The sequence below is a fragment of the Bos taurus genome, chromosome 14 (assembly GCF_002263795.3).
Source record: "Bos taurus isolate L1 Dominette 01449 registration number 42190680 breed Hereford chromosome 14, ARS-UCD2.0, whole genome shotgun sequence".
NCBI lineage: Eukaryota > Metazoa > Chordata > Mammalia > Artiodactyla > Bovidae > Bos > Bos taurus.
The window spans coordinates 16,279,786-16,294,227 of NC_037341.1; the positions used below are offsets into that span (position 1 = coordinate 16,279,786).

The window sequence follows — 14,442 nt, forward strand, 5'->3', positions numbered from 1 at the left end:
AGCAAGACTCATCAGTTCCTCCTAGACCCTCTGTCTGAACTCTGAGGAGTTGCTACAGGTTTATTCACTCATAGGTCCAGCACCTTAGCCCATCTAACGTGGAGAAACAGTTATGCACATCCTGTCACAGAATTAATATATTTCCTCATCAAATACACAGTTGCTCTTTACTCAGTATAATATCACAACCTTTGTATTAATCTCAGTTTCTCCTTGCAACAACATATTCTTCTTGCAACAACATATTCTTCTTGCAATAAATGTTAGAACAAAGCCCATATAATTAAATACCCTTGTCACTAAACTATTATACAGCCAAGATCAACTACTCATCAGGTCTGCTCCAGCTTGTTCTGAAATTGTACATAAAATAGACTGTTAGTGTTAATCGCCTCAGTAAAAATAATATTTATAATATAATAGCAATGGCTCATTATGTGCCAAGCACCGTACCAGACTCATAATACCCTTTAATGTTCACAAGAACCCATACAGAAACTGAGCCACAGAGAGGCTGAATACCTTGCCCCACATCACACAACTAAAAACAGTGGAGCTGGGCAGGCTTTCTCAGAGCACCCTATGTACCCCCTTCCCCTTTCACGGGTTCTATCCCATCATCCCAACTGTGTCTCCAAAAGAGAAATAGTTCTTATCCCCAACAAACAGCACTCTTGAACTTCTGCTTTTGGTATCCTAAGATTCTCTCTGTTTTGCAACTCAAAATTAACTGTTCTAAAACCTCACACCTTCATGTCTCCGGTGTTTTTATTTTTTCAACTTAAGTATCCATCTCATTTTCTAATGTTATTCTTATGCATTGTTTTTAGCATTTTTAGAAAGTTTTCTAAGAGCTGAATCCCCTCTCTTAACATATTTTTACATTTTAAAAAGCCTACCTAGAGGAAGCAGACTAGAATCATTCTAGGAGCTGGGTACATGGTCAAGTAAATATTATTTTAATAAATGGGAAAAAAATTAATGAAGCCAAGAATATGCATGGTGGAATTTGGTTTGTTGGCAGCAGTCTACTAAAGAAGATATTTCTGAGTTATCTTCCAGGGAAAGCAAAACAAATCAAAACAGAAACTAGTGCTCTTGCCACTTTTTCAGGCTCGGGAAATGGGAACCCATGGAAATTTCTACCTGATGATTTGACCGGCCAGGAATTCACCCTGTCTGCTTTCAAAGGGTTGTCCTCCGAGGTCTGGCTGTGATAAAAGTGGCAACCATCAAGAAGTGACTCTGAAAAGAGAAGAATGAGACAGGAAAAGAGAGGTAGTAGGTCATGTGACTGCTAAATGTCAACTACAATTGCAAGATGCCAAGAACTATTGTCCAACTGATAAGATATCATAAGTCAAAAAATAAACATGTGACAACATTTAGGTTTATGCTTGTAACCATAATGTTAATTTATAAAAATTAACATTTGAAGATGGGTGAATGTGCACCTCTAGGAAGTGGGGTGGTGAGGTCAGGAGAGAGCAAAAAGCTTTTTTATCTCACATATACCTTCTATACTATCTGAAATCTTAAACAAGGAATAGGTATTGCTATTGTTCTTCAGTCGCTCAGTTGTGTCCAACTCTTTGCCACCCCATGGACTGCAGCACGCCAGTCTTCCCTGTCCTTCCCTATCTCCCAGAGTTTGCTCAGACTCATGTCTGTTGAGTTGATAATGCTGTCCAACCATCTCATCCTCTGTTGCTCCCTTCTCTTGCCGTCAATTTTTCCCAGCATCAGGGTCTTTTGTTGTTGCTATAATAGAAAAATAAAATGGTCAAAAATTACAATAATGTATATATACATATAATATATATCTATCTATATATGTGTATACATGTGCATATATACATGGAAACATGCCTGCCATGAATATATGCACATGTATGTATACACATACATCTTCTCAAATATTCTTTTTTCCTTAGGGTGGTTTGTAAAGCTCATGTGGGTACCTATTTTCACCTCATCAACTTCTGTATGCTTTCCAAAAAAAATGAGAGAACCAAAACTTTTAGTCAAAGATCCTTCTATTTAGATAAAGAAATAAAAACACCCTTTCCACTGACATTCACAGAGAAGCTACGATTACTAGAAGGCAAGGTGCTAGGCGTCGAGATGCAGGGATGAATAACTCCAAGGGTTTCTGATTAAGATGAGGGTAAAAAGTGCAAATGGCTAACCATGATGATAATACAAATACAGTAAGTGGTAAAACTGAAGAAAAGAGCTCAAGAACTCCAGATGATGGCAAAAAGAGCATCAATCACAGGTGTGAGCTCTTCCTTGGTGGAGAGGGGAAGTGTCTGGAAGGCAGAGAGTTTGCAGTTACTTTCACTTGTCCTGAAGTTTGGGAGCTGAAAGACACCCACCTCAGTTCTCCCCATTTGTCATCCTGTTCCAGCCAACTCTAGGCCAAAGCAGAGGCCAGGATCCAGACACAAAGAAATCCTTTCCCTCCCTCTGCCACTCTACAGCCGGTTTATCTTAGGAGACAGGAAACTAGAAGACTTTCTGAGTCTCCCTAGAGCCTAGATCCCCAGAACTCTGGGCTGACATGTGAATCTTATTCTTTTCCAGGAACTGAGGGCCTCTGAAAACAAGAGGCATACAGACCACCCCTTGCTTATGAGAAGTTGTGGAACCCTCCCTAGTAACCAGTGATGCACAATCTGGTGCTTCCATTGTCTGCTCATCAGATTGGCAGAATTTTCAAAGACTGGGCAAATTTATGTTGTTGAGGGTGCAAGATAAAGGACACACCCACTCATTGCCGGTTGGGGTAGAAACTGGCTTAACCTCTTGGAAGGGCAGGTGGAAGCAACTCCATTAAGTTCACATGCAAACCCACAACTGACAACCCCACAAGGACATCTTTGCAGAAAGATATATGGACAAAACGCTAACGTGGATGCTTGTAATAGCAGAACATTGTAAACCACTGAAATGACAATCAATGAAGATACAGTTAAATTGATGGCAACATATCTACCTTAGGGAATACCAAGTGCAACAATTAAAAACAATAAGGCAGATCTCCTTGTCTTGTCACAGGTAGGATGACAAGCAAAGGATGCAAGTGTCATAGAGGTACAGGGTGTGATCTGACCTGTATTTTTAAAAATAGATGTGTTTGTGTGAATTCAAGTGTCAGAGAAAGTGTCCCTTGTTGTCTAAAATTTTATTACATGTATTCATATTTCACTTACTGAATTTTTATAGTGAAAGAAAAATAAGAATATTTTAAAATTCCTATTTCACTTATTGAATTTTTTAAAGCAAAAGAAAGAGTATTTTAAAATGTGACAAGAGAAAGTGGAAATAATTTTTTTCTCTCTCTTTTGCTGTGCCATGTGGCATATGGGATCTCCCCTGACCAGGGATTGTTCCCCCTGCATTGGGAGTGTGGAGTCTTAACCACTGAACTGCTGGGGAAGTCCCAAGAATTTTTAAGTCAGGGGAGACCAGTGGGCTGCCCAGAACTCTAAGTGGTGAATTCAGCACAGTTCAGGTATTTGTCTTCAGCCCAACAGGCTAAGCAGACTTTGCCATACCAGACCTGAGTGGTTTAACCTCCCAGCAGCAAATTCAAAGTAGCTAAGCTTAGTGGTGACTGATGGAGAAATATGGACTTATCACCTACAGCGAGGTGTCTCAACCTCCGCACTGTTGACTTTGGGGGCTGGGTGACTGTTGTGTGTGGCGGTGACATCATGACACGTGTAGCAGCATTCCTGGCCTCTATACTCCAGATGCCAGTATCACATCTCTCCCCCAACTGTGACAACCAAAAATGTCTCTAGATGGTGCCAAATGTCCCCTGTGGGGGTGTTGCCAGAATCGTCCCCAGCTGAGAGCCACTGATTTACAGCGAGAAATGTAACTGCCAGGAAAGCCAGATGCTGCTCTGCAGGAAAATGACAAGAGCAACCGAACTACAACGGAAGGTCGCTAGGAGAGCAGGAAGTCAGGACAAAGGCAGTTAAAAAAAAAAAATAAGAAAATATGATTTAAATATCTGATGACTTTGACCTAGGACAGCCTCACACTCTCCAGAGGAATCTCTGTCTCTGGACAGTGACCTTGGTTGGGCACTGCAAGCTCTTTCCCCTCTGACCCACACTAACTAATGGTTCCCCTTTGATCAGCACTTTTATCCCCTCAGAGAACCAATGTGGTCCATTGTGTGAACACTCCTTAAACAGACCCATGACCTTGAATGACACAGGTGTGTAAACCCATAGAAGCAGGTGACCTCTGAGGGCAACAGAGCTCCAAATGCTCCACCACAATCGCATCCTTGCTTTGAAACTGTTTCATCTTAAAACTATGTGAGTTTGCAACTACAATTAAAAACATAAATCTAGGTAAGAATCTGAAAAAAAAAAACTCTATGTGACTTTGCCTTCTGCTCTGCCTTATATGCATGTTTTTATTTTAACAAAAAGCAAATACATTTCCCAAATCCTAAATAGTAAACTTTGGGACATCATGTTGCCGACGAAGGTCAATATAGTCAAAACTACGGTTTTTCCAGTAGTCGTGTACAGATGTGAGAGTTGAACCATAAAAAAGCCTGAACACAAAAGAATTGATGCTTTCAAACTGTGGTAGTGGAGAAGACTCTTGAGAGTCCCTTGGACTGCAAGGAGATCAAACCACTCAATCCTAAAGGAAATCAACCCTGAATATTTACTGGAAGGACTGATGTTGAAGCTCCAATACTTTGGCTACTTGATACAAAGAGCTGACATTGGGAAAGACCCTGAAGCTGGGAAAGATTGAGAGCAGGAGGAGAAGGGAGCATCAGAGGATGAGACGGTTGGATGGCATCACCGATGTAATGGACATGAGCTTCAGCAAACTCTGGGAGATAGTGAAGGACAGAGAAGCCTAGCACGCTGCAGTTCATGGGTTGCAGAATCACTCAACATAGTGACCGAACAACAACAACAAACTTTGGGAAACTACACAAGTTTCTCCTGTGGCTTCATGCTTTCCCAGGCACCTGCCAAGGTATAAAGTATAGACAACTTCCTGCTGTTTCCTCATCTCATCCAAGGAGAATATTTCCATGAGCTTGAAAAAGGTTCAAAGTTGCTTGGGGAATCTTCTTTCTTGAGGGCACCTTGTGCATCTATCTGACCTCCACAAGTGTACTGTTTACACTCCCGGGTCCAAGGAAAGCCCTTTCACGGTCACCTGTACTGAGTAGCTCACAGCCTCTGCAGCAGCTGAGCTCCAACAGCAACACAGACAAGAAAATGACGTGCTAAGCTTTCTCTGTCTCCAGTAGAATTCTAGTTAAGACAAATGCTGTATGATTTCATTCACTCATTTAAAATTTTTTAAATAAAGCATTTAAAAGCTAAATGAACAAACCAAACCATACAAAAATGAACACATAGATACGAAGAACAGAGCAGTGGTTATCAGAGGGGAACAGGGATGGGGGAAGAGAAAAATGGTTAAAGAGGGTCAATTGTATGGTGACAGAAACTAAACCTTTGATGAGCACGCTATAGTCTATATAGAAGTTAAAATATAATATTGTACACATCAAACATATAAAATGTTATAAACCAATTAAAAAAAAATACAACCAAGTGACTCATTTTAAGCAATACTGCTTCTTGAGTTTTTTGTTTTGTTTTGTTTTGTTTTGTTTTTTTGGTAGAAATTTCTCTTAGCAAGAAAGAAATTGGGGTGGGGAGGTTGGTACATGGGAGACTCTATTTCTAAACCAGACTTCCTTGGAATTTTATTTTCTCTTATCTGAGGGATTTTGTGTTTTAATGTAGGGTCAGAGGGCAGGTTAAATATAGTATATTTCAATCATGGCTCATTTAAAGCATGTGTCAAGACTGACTTTTGCAGGGGATAGAGCACTCATGGTTGAAGAAAAACCACAGCAGGGGAGCTGCTCAGGAAATGCTGAGCTCCTTCCGTCTGTTCTCAGGTCACAGAGTTGGACCCTGCAGTCTGGGACAGGTCTAAGATGTTCTGAGACAAACACTTTGGAGGTTTCAGTCATGACTTCATCAACCTCACTTTAATATCATTTGGAAGCCTACATTTTTGTTTTCGTGTTCCCATCTCTCCTCATCCAATCCCTTCTTTATTTATATGCCATAAATACAGAGTCTGAGAAAGGACAGAACTAGTCACATCCGTTTCCTCTGATTCTTCCCAGAACTGGGATGGAGTTTCATGTCTTGCTGTTGCCTCCCTTGCCAATTCTATATGTGATTTTGATGTACTTTCATCATGAATTGTTTCTTGGTAGAACAAGATTTTCTGTTTTTACAATTTCTCTGAAAAATGACTAAGAGAAATGGGCTATGGATCTTCACCTTTTCTTCCCTTCAGAATATTTTTCAAAGACTCAAATATCCATCCTCGTATTCTCGTCAGTAATTGGAAACCCTCTTGAAAGTTAGCTTGGTGGAGAGATAAGCAAGGCATTGATTCCTGCAATTTCTAGGCCCATGGAAAAAAAAAAAGCCACACCAGGGACTATTTACACAGGCTGGAGGCAGAGAGAAATGAGAAGCATAGTTCTGCAAAAAGGGGTTTCATGTTAAGAAAAGTAAAGACCAGCATGAATTAGGCTGTATGTCAGAGCAGAAAAGCAACCCAGTCCACTTCAGCCTAGAAGGAGAAATCAGACCGAAAGAAGGCCACACTGAGATTTCCCAGGGGTGCAGGTTTGATCCTTGGCTAGAGAGCTAAGATCTCACATGCCTCCTGGCCAAAAAGCCAAAACATAAAACAGAAGCAATATTGTAATAAATTCAACAAAGACTTTTTTAAAAAAATGGTCCACATCAAAAACAAGTCTTAAAAAAAAGGTCATACCAGGATGGAGCCAGAAACACATGAGGATTAAGGATGTCTGTTTTGGACACGGGCAACTTGGGTTTGAACCAGCTGTGCCACTGTATTAACTACAAGTGACTTAGGCTCTCTCTGCTTTAATTCCTTACATGTGAAATGGGGGCAAAAGCATTGCTTCATTCAACAAGTGTTAATGAATACCTAGTATACATCAGGCACCCTTCTCGATGCTGGGAAGTGGGGAGGGGACAATGGAGGGTAAACCGTTCATGATCACTGCTCTTGGGGAATTTACATCCCAGGGAGGAGTGATGAGAACACAGAACAACAGAGGATGATTTCTGTAACAAATGCTATAAAGAAAACCAAACAGGATGATGTGACAGAAATCGGTGGGAGAAAGAGGGTAGTGAAACATTAGAACAAACAGGTGGCTGATGGGTGAAGGATGGAAACAAACCAGCCACGTGAAGATGAGGAGAAGCACGTTCAGGCAGAACCTGCTTTCAGAGGGCATTCCATAAGGACTCAATGAGATAAAGTGTGGAAAATCTTAGTGCAGCACCAGACACAACAAATGGAAGTTACTCAACAGACGGAGGCAACCATTATGATTCAGAGGCCTTGGGGAAATTCCCCGAGTCGGGGCATGAGGAAGCTGGGTGAGGGAATGACAAGGGCATCAGGGAGGAAACTGAAGCCAAAGGGTTGACGGTGTATCCTCAGCCATGCAGGCCAGATGGAACAAAGGAGTCAGGGGAGGCCTGTGAAGGGCACCAGGACTAACTACAGAGCTCAGCCCCATCCAGAAGGGGCAGCTGGGCACACTCCACTTCCCTCAGTTGCCCTCATCCCTGTGACTCATCCTTCTGGTCTGCACACAGCAGGACTCTCAGCTCACCCTACCCATGCAGCTCCCCTCCTATACCTGGGAGGCCTCTGTCCCATCTGGTCTGGACACTTGGACAGGAGGTGGGCAAACAAGTCAGACAGCATCCGCCTAATCTGTTTTATAGATAAGGAAGCTGGGGCCCAGGGAGGTGATAAGACACTAATGGGAATCACAGCTCCTCTCTCAAACTTGACTCCAGCTTGTGCCTCCCTCAGTCAAGGAGGTTGTCTTTTTCCACCTTGGCTCTCCCTGTGTCTGTCCTGTAGCTCAAGGGATGGCATGAACAGAGCAGCAGGGATAGGGGGGTCACCTGCCCAGCCAACCAACCCTGGTTATCCATGAGGTCACTGGTGCCACAGTGAACTATCCCCCACACCCAGAGAATGAAGCTCCAGGGCACCTAGTTTTCAGAACTGTGAGAAGAATCTTATGGCAGGTCATGGGGATGGTGAGACCATGATACCATTATCAACCTTTATCATAATGGTTGATAATACCATTATGGTATTATCAACATTGAGGGTACTGGTTGAGCAGGCCATGTACATAGCAGGGCAGGACGGTGGGGACCAGCAGTAGAAAACAGATCTGGTCAAAGGAACAATTCAATCATCCAAAGAGTATTAATGGTACCACCTGAAACACAGAGCTGCAGGGACTTCCATGGTGGTCCAGTGGTTAAGAATCCACCTTCCAATACAGAGAAGGCAGGTTCGAACCCTGGTTGGGGAACTAAGATCCCACATGCAGCAGGGCAACTAAGCCCAGGCATCAAAACAAGAGAAGCCCGTGCCCTGCAACGATGAGCCGGCACCACAATGAAGACCCGGTGCAGCCAAAATTTAAAAATTAAAGAACAAAAACACGGAACTACAGAAAGCAAGAGCAATAGTGACATCCCCTTCCATTTGAAAACCGCTTTCTTGTCCCACCCAGATGGCTTACAGAGGAGACAACCACAGACCAAGGAAGTTAACTCAGATGTTGTGATCCCCCATGCCCTGCTCTCATGAAGTCAAAGCCCATGATACTGGAGTACGCCTTCCATGGATGAGGAACACAAAGTTCCCATCCATGAAACCATGAGGCAACAGCACCACACACACAGGCCCACCCCAAGAGGACCTGCTGGTCAGGGCTCTGGACTTCTGAACCACTTATACTTCCTGGATGACACCATGCACTTTTCATCTGCAGACTTTGTAAATACTCTTTCCTTTGCCTGAAATCCTATTCCTCCTGTCTCTCCCCAACATGAACCTCATTTTCCTGGCTAAATCTTATTTATTTTGTCACAACGTAAATATCACCTCCTCCAGGAAGTCTTCAGGCTTCCCTGATAGCTCAGACTATAAAGAATCCATCTACAATGGGACCTGGGTTCAATTCCCAGGTTGGGAAGACCCCCGGGAAAAAGGAATGGCAACCCACTCCAGTATTCTTGCCTGGAGAATCCCCATGGACAGAGGAGCCTGGCAGGCTACAGTTCATGGGGTCGCAAAGAGTCAGACACGACTGAGCAATTAACACAACCACAAGCAACCAGGAGGTCTTCTCTGACACTTATGGTTGGTCCCCCATCCATGTGCCTCCCTGGTACCAGACGCCTCTGAGAGCACTCACCAACCACACTGTCGTGCAATGGCTTGCTTGTGTTTCTGTTGCATTATGTTACACTACATTCCATGATGGCACAGGCTATGTGGTATTTGCTGGTATATCCCCTGGCCTCGACATGCACTTGACCGGTGGTCATCTACAGAACCATGAACAAGAGCAGAGCCCTGCCCTCTCAGGGCTCACAGTGTGGACACTCACAGCCCAGGATGTCTATTCCACAGCACACGCACCCTGAGAGCCCCAGGCCTCTTATGGCTGTCTTGCTCCCTCTTTTAGGAATCTCTACCCTCCCTCATTGTCAACAACTCCATGTTAGTCAGATGGGATCTGGATAATGCCAACCCGCTCTGGAGCCAGCCAGCTCCTCGCTGCAGACTGGGCACCAGTCCATCAGATTTTCTCCCCTGCACTGGCATGAGAGGCCCAAAGGCAGCCAGGAAAATCAGCCTTGGGAATATTTGGCCTTTCCGGGCCCTTGGGATTAGAGTACAAAACTCTGGTCCAGGGAGACAAGCTAACCACCGTTTCCCCTATTGATTGGCGGGAACTCCTTGCATTCATTTAGCTACCTGGACCCACTAGTTTCTCTCTCTCTCATTCTCCCAGTCTTATCACCATTTGTAGATTAACTTCTATTTTTTGTGGCAAGTCTATGTATAGGCTATAGTGCGCCTTTTGGGGTGTCTGCTGGGTCAGGAAGATCCCCTGGAGAAGGAAATAGCAACCCACTCCAGTATTCTTGCCTGGAGAATCCCTTGGACAGGGGACCCTGACAGGCTATAATCCACAGGGTCTCAAAGAGTTGGAAATGACTGAAGCGACTTAGCATGCACACATGCTTAGTTTATATGACTCCTTAAGCTCAGAAGGTAAAGAATCTGCCTCCAATGCAGGAGAACCAGATTCAATCCCTGGGTCAGAAAGATCCCCTGGAGTAGGAAATGGCAACTTACTCCAGTATGCTTGCCTGGGAAATCCCGTGGACAGAGGAGCCTGGTGGGCTACAGTCCATGAGGTCACAAAGAGTCGGACACAACTGAGCAACTGAGCACACACACACTGTTATGAGGCGTGCTGAAAACTCACACCTCTCCCCACCCCCAAAAAATGGACAGTGACCTGAACAGTCTGAAGCATGACCTAGATTCATTAACACAGAGAGAAGAGTTCAAATATCAGGGGAAATAAATAGAGGTAAGCCTAAGAAAGAGAAGGAGTGAAGACAGCTAGATGGGGGTAGAACTAAGAACAATTCTCTTCGGCCATGTATTCTGACATAGAATACCAGGAACATAGGAGGCAGAAAGCCGAACAAGGGTACCCCCAAAGTCTTGCATGAAAGCCAGAGAAAGATGTGCGCCAGTGGATCCAGCAGTGGTGTGCTGACCAACGCTTAACAACCACTCTCGGGGGAAAGCCCTGGTCGCTAGCGCGTGCCCATTTCTGGAGTGTAAATACTCCCACCATGGCTGATTTCGAGTTACCAGTAGCAGAGCTGGGAAGAAATGCTCACAACTTGCACTCTTGAACCAGCCCTAACATACCCCTGGCCAGCCAGGTAACCTGAGTGGGTTTTGCAGTCTGGGGCATCCAGGAACCCTAGGTGCTTAACATTCACACTTAATCTTTGCCATATATATTAATAATAATTAATAGCACTATCTGTGAATTAACATTCTACATGTGGGGGGTGGGGGGCGGTCATTTGTACTCTACCCTCCCTGCCTCCCCAGGAACGTGAATCCCAAAGAGGATGTGTCTGGACGGCTGGAGAAGCTACCAAAAGTCATGGAGAATATTTGGGCAGGGAGGAGAGATGAGGTTGCTCGTGTTGACAGTGGAACTTTGGAAAAAGAACAAAGATGCTTAAAAGGGGAATTCTTTTTAAGTTTTGCTTTGTAGTATGCATTATCATCCTCCAGATTTCCCCCAAGTAATCTTGAGTAAAGTCGGCATTTTTTTTTTCACTAAAACTTTTGGAATTCAATTTGATCTGAGGAAGGATCCAGTAAGGTGCTGAGTTTGGTCTCAAGGTGGGTATAGGGTGAGAGAAGGGGCTGCGCAAAGGGGCCCAGTCACATTAAGAGCAGATGGAAAATAACAGTAGTAGCACATAACAATAACATAATAATACCAACACTGCTTGCTGAGCACCAACCACATGTCTGGTTCTGCTCCACTTGCGTTATGAATATTAACATATTTCATCTCACAACATCCCTGTGTGGTAGGAACTCTACAGATCAGCAACTGGTTTGAGCCCAAACAGGCTGGTAGCAAAGCCCAAGCTCAACTGATTATTATACTACCTCTCTGGGTAGTATATGGAATACAGTGTATATTTTAATCTTTTTATTCATTCTACTCTTTTTTAGAACAGGAGAAATACTAATAACCTCAGATATGCAGATGACACCACCCTTAATGCAGAAAGAGAAGAGGAACTAAAGAGCCTCCTGATGAAAGGGAAAGAGGAGACTGAAAAAGTTGGCTTAAAACTCAACATTCAAAAACCTAAGATTATGGCATCTGGTCCCATCATTTCATGGCAAATAGATAGGGAAACAGTGGAAACAGGGACAGACTTCATTTTCTTGAGCTCCAAAATCACTGCAGATGGTGACTGCAGTCATGAAATTAAAAGATACTTGCTGCTTGGAAGAAAAGCTATGACAAAACTAGTCAGCATATTAAAAAGCAGAGACGTTACTTTGCCAACAAAGGTTCATCTAGTCAAAGCTATGGTTTTTCCAGTAGTCATGTATGGATATGAAAGTTGGACCACAAAGAAAGCTGAGCACCAAAGAATTGATGCTTTTGAACTGTGGTGTTAGAGAATATTCTTGAGAGTCCCTTGGACTGCAAGGAGATCAAACCAGTCAATCCTAAAAGAAATCTACCTTGAATATTCATTGGAAGGACTGATACTGAAACTGAAGCTCCAATACTTTGGCCACCTGATGCGAAGAACTGATTCACTGGAAAAGACCTTGATGCTGGGAGGGATTGGGGGCAGGAGGAGAAGGGGACGACAGAGGATGAGATGGCTGGATGGCATCACCAACTCAATGAACAAGAGTTTGAGCAAACTCCAGGAGTTGGTGATGGTCAGGGAAGCCTGGTGTGCTGCAGTCCATGGGATTGCAAAGAGCTGGACACGACTGAGTGACTGAACTGAACACTTTTTTACTGAAGAATAGTTTATTTACAGTATTATATTAGTTTCAGGTGTACAACATAGTGGCTCAATATTTTGTAGATTATACTCCATTTAAAGTTATTATAAAATATTGACTATATGCCATACAGTGTATCTTTTTAGAGAAATTGTCTATATTTCAATACAGAACCCCTTAGAGCTCTGTGGTTAGGATATTTGAACAGATATTCCCAGGAGAGGGACTTCTCTGGTGGTCCAGTGGCTGAGACTCTGTGCTCCCAATGCTGGGGGTCTGGGTTCAATCCCTGGTCAGGGACCTGGATTCCACATGCCACAACCAAGAGTTCACATGCTGCTATTAAATATCCCACATGCTGTAGTGAAGATCAAGGGTCCCATGTGCCACAACTAATGTTGCCAGCACAGCCAAATTAAAAGAAAAAAAAAAAAAAAATATATATATATATATATATATATATATATATTCCCAGGAAAGCTAGAAACCTAATGTACCTTTTGGTAAGCATTCCTTTGAAGAGAAAATGAGACCTTTACATGGACTGTAAGGGAGAGAGGGGGTTTCAGTCATCAATCACAGCTCTGGATACCATCTCTCTGAGGCTCCTGAAATCACTGCAGAAATGCATTGTGCACCAGCTGCATCCAATTCAATTCAACAGACATTATTAAGCACCCTTTGAGGGCTACTCTGTGCATCGCACCCAGCCAGAGGGGCGGGGCCAGGAGCGGAGTGGAGAAGCAGGCACACCCTCACCTCTGTGACGGGAGAGGGACGTGTGTGCGTGCGGGGCAGCTAAGTGAGTGAGGCTCAGCACGTGACACAGGCATCATGAGAAACTTCATAGGATGATAAAGTCAGGGCTCGTCTTCGAGGGATTCCAGTAGGGTACAGGTGAAGGGAGAGTGAGGGAGTTCCAGGGAGGGTGGGGGGGGAGCCCGAAAAGTGCAGAGGTGGCGCAGACAAGGGAAAGAGTGGGACCATGAGCCTGAGGAGGAAGCTTCAGGCACCGAAATCAGATGCTGTTCTCCGGAGTTCACAGTCTTCTCCACGTTATTATTATCTTTTAATTGAAATGTTCTTAATTTTTTTGTTGTTGTTTTTTGGCTGTGCCACTCAGCATGTGGTATCTTAGCTCCCCAACCAGGGATCAAACTCTCACTCCCTGCCTTGGAAACTCAGAAACTCAGAGTCCTAACCACTAGACCACCAAGGAAGTCCCTCTCCACATGATTTTATAATTTAAATATGAGGTGAAGAGGTTAAAGTTATCATGAAAGCCTAAAAGGACTATGTTCATCCTGACCAAATAAAGAGCACCTTAAAACAGAATGAAACATAATAATACTTCACTAACCTTAACTCATGATGATGAATAATGAACCAGCTGGTCGAGGCTTAAAATTTCCAAGGCAGCGCAGAGTTACTGTGTGCAGGTCAGTATCTAAGTACCTCCAGCCCTTTCCCCTGCTCCTCCCTCTCAATTTTTCCATCCTTCCCCCAGTTCAGATCTTAAAGCCCCACAACTCTGAATTCCTTCCCTCTGGTCCTCTCCAGGTTGCACTTTCCTGATTGTGTCTTTTCTATCAAAAAATCATGTCTTTCCTATCTTCTGTGTTCCAGGCCCTTGCAGTCTGAGATATCCCTAACTGGAGCCCAGGTGATAATAAGAGATCATAAAAATTATGATCTTCAACTGGGAAAATATTAGCTTCAGAATCAAAAGTGCAGGAAATGGGAGAATGTCAGACCACTAAGAGAGACCAGGGCAGGGTCTTCTAATTCCTTTCAAATCATAGCCAATAGGAGACTCTCTATTCTACCTACAGGGCTGGCACTGTTTGGGGAAATTGCTTTAGGAAACCAACAGCCAGATTTCATAGAAGAAAAGGCAGACCATGGCTACAG

At 43.7% G+C, this 14,442-nt stretch overlaps 1 long non-coding RNA gene across 2 annotated transcripts in view; it reads right to left on the reverse strand.

Annotated features, from left to right (window-relative positions):
• The window catches only part of LOC100848930 (uncharacterized), a 33,184-nt gene extending 19,022 nt beyond the window's left edge, over positions 1-14,162 (reverse strand). The window contains exons 1-3 of one of the 2 annotated variants that reach the window (XR_009490466.1): positions 13,892-14,162; positions 1,516-1,761; positions 1,147-1,245 (exon numbers count right to left, since the gene is read on the reverse strand). This is a non-coding gene — a long non-coding RNA (uncharacterized lncRNA). The remainder of the gene's footprint in view (positions 1-1,146; positions 1,246-1,515; positions 1,762-13,891) is intronic. The other variant, XR_009490465.1, reaches the window with a different exon arrangement.
• Between the last annotated feature and the right edge of the window lie 280 nt (positions 14,163-14,442).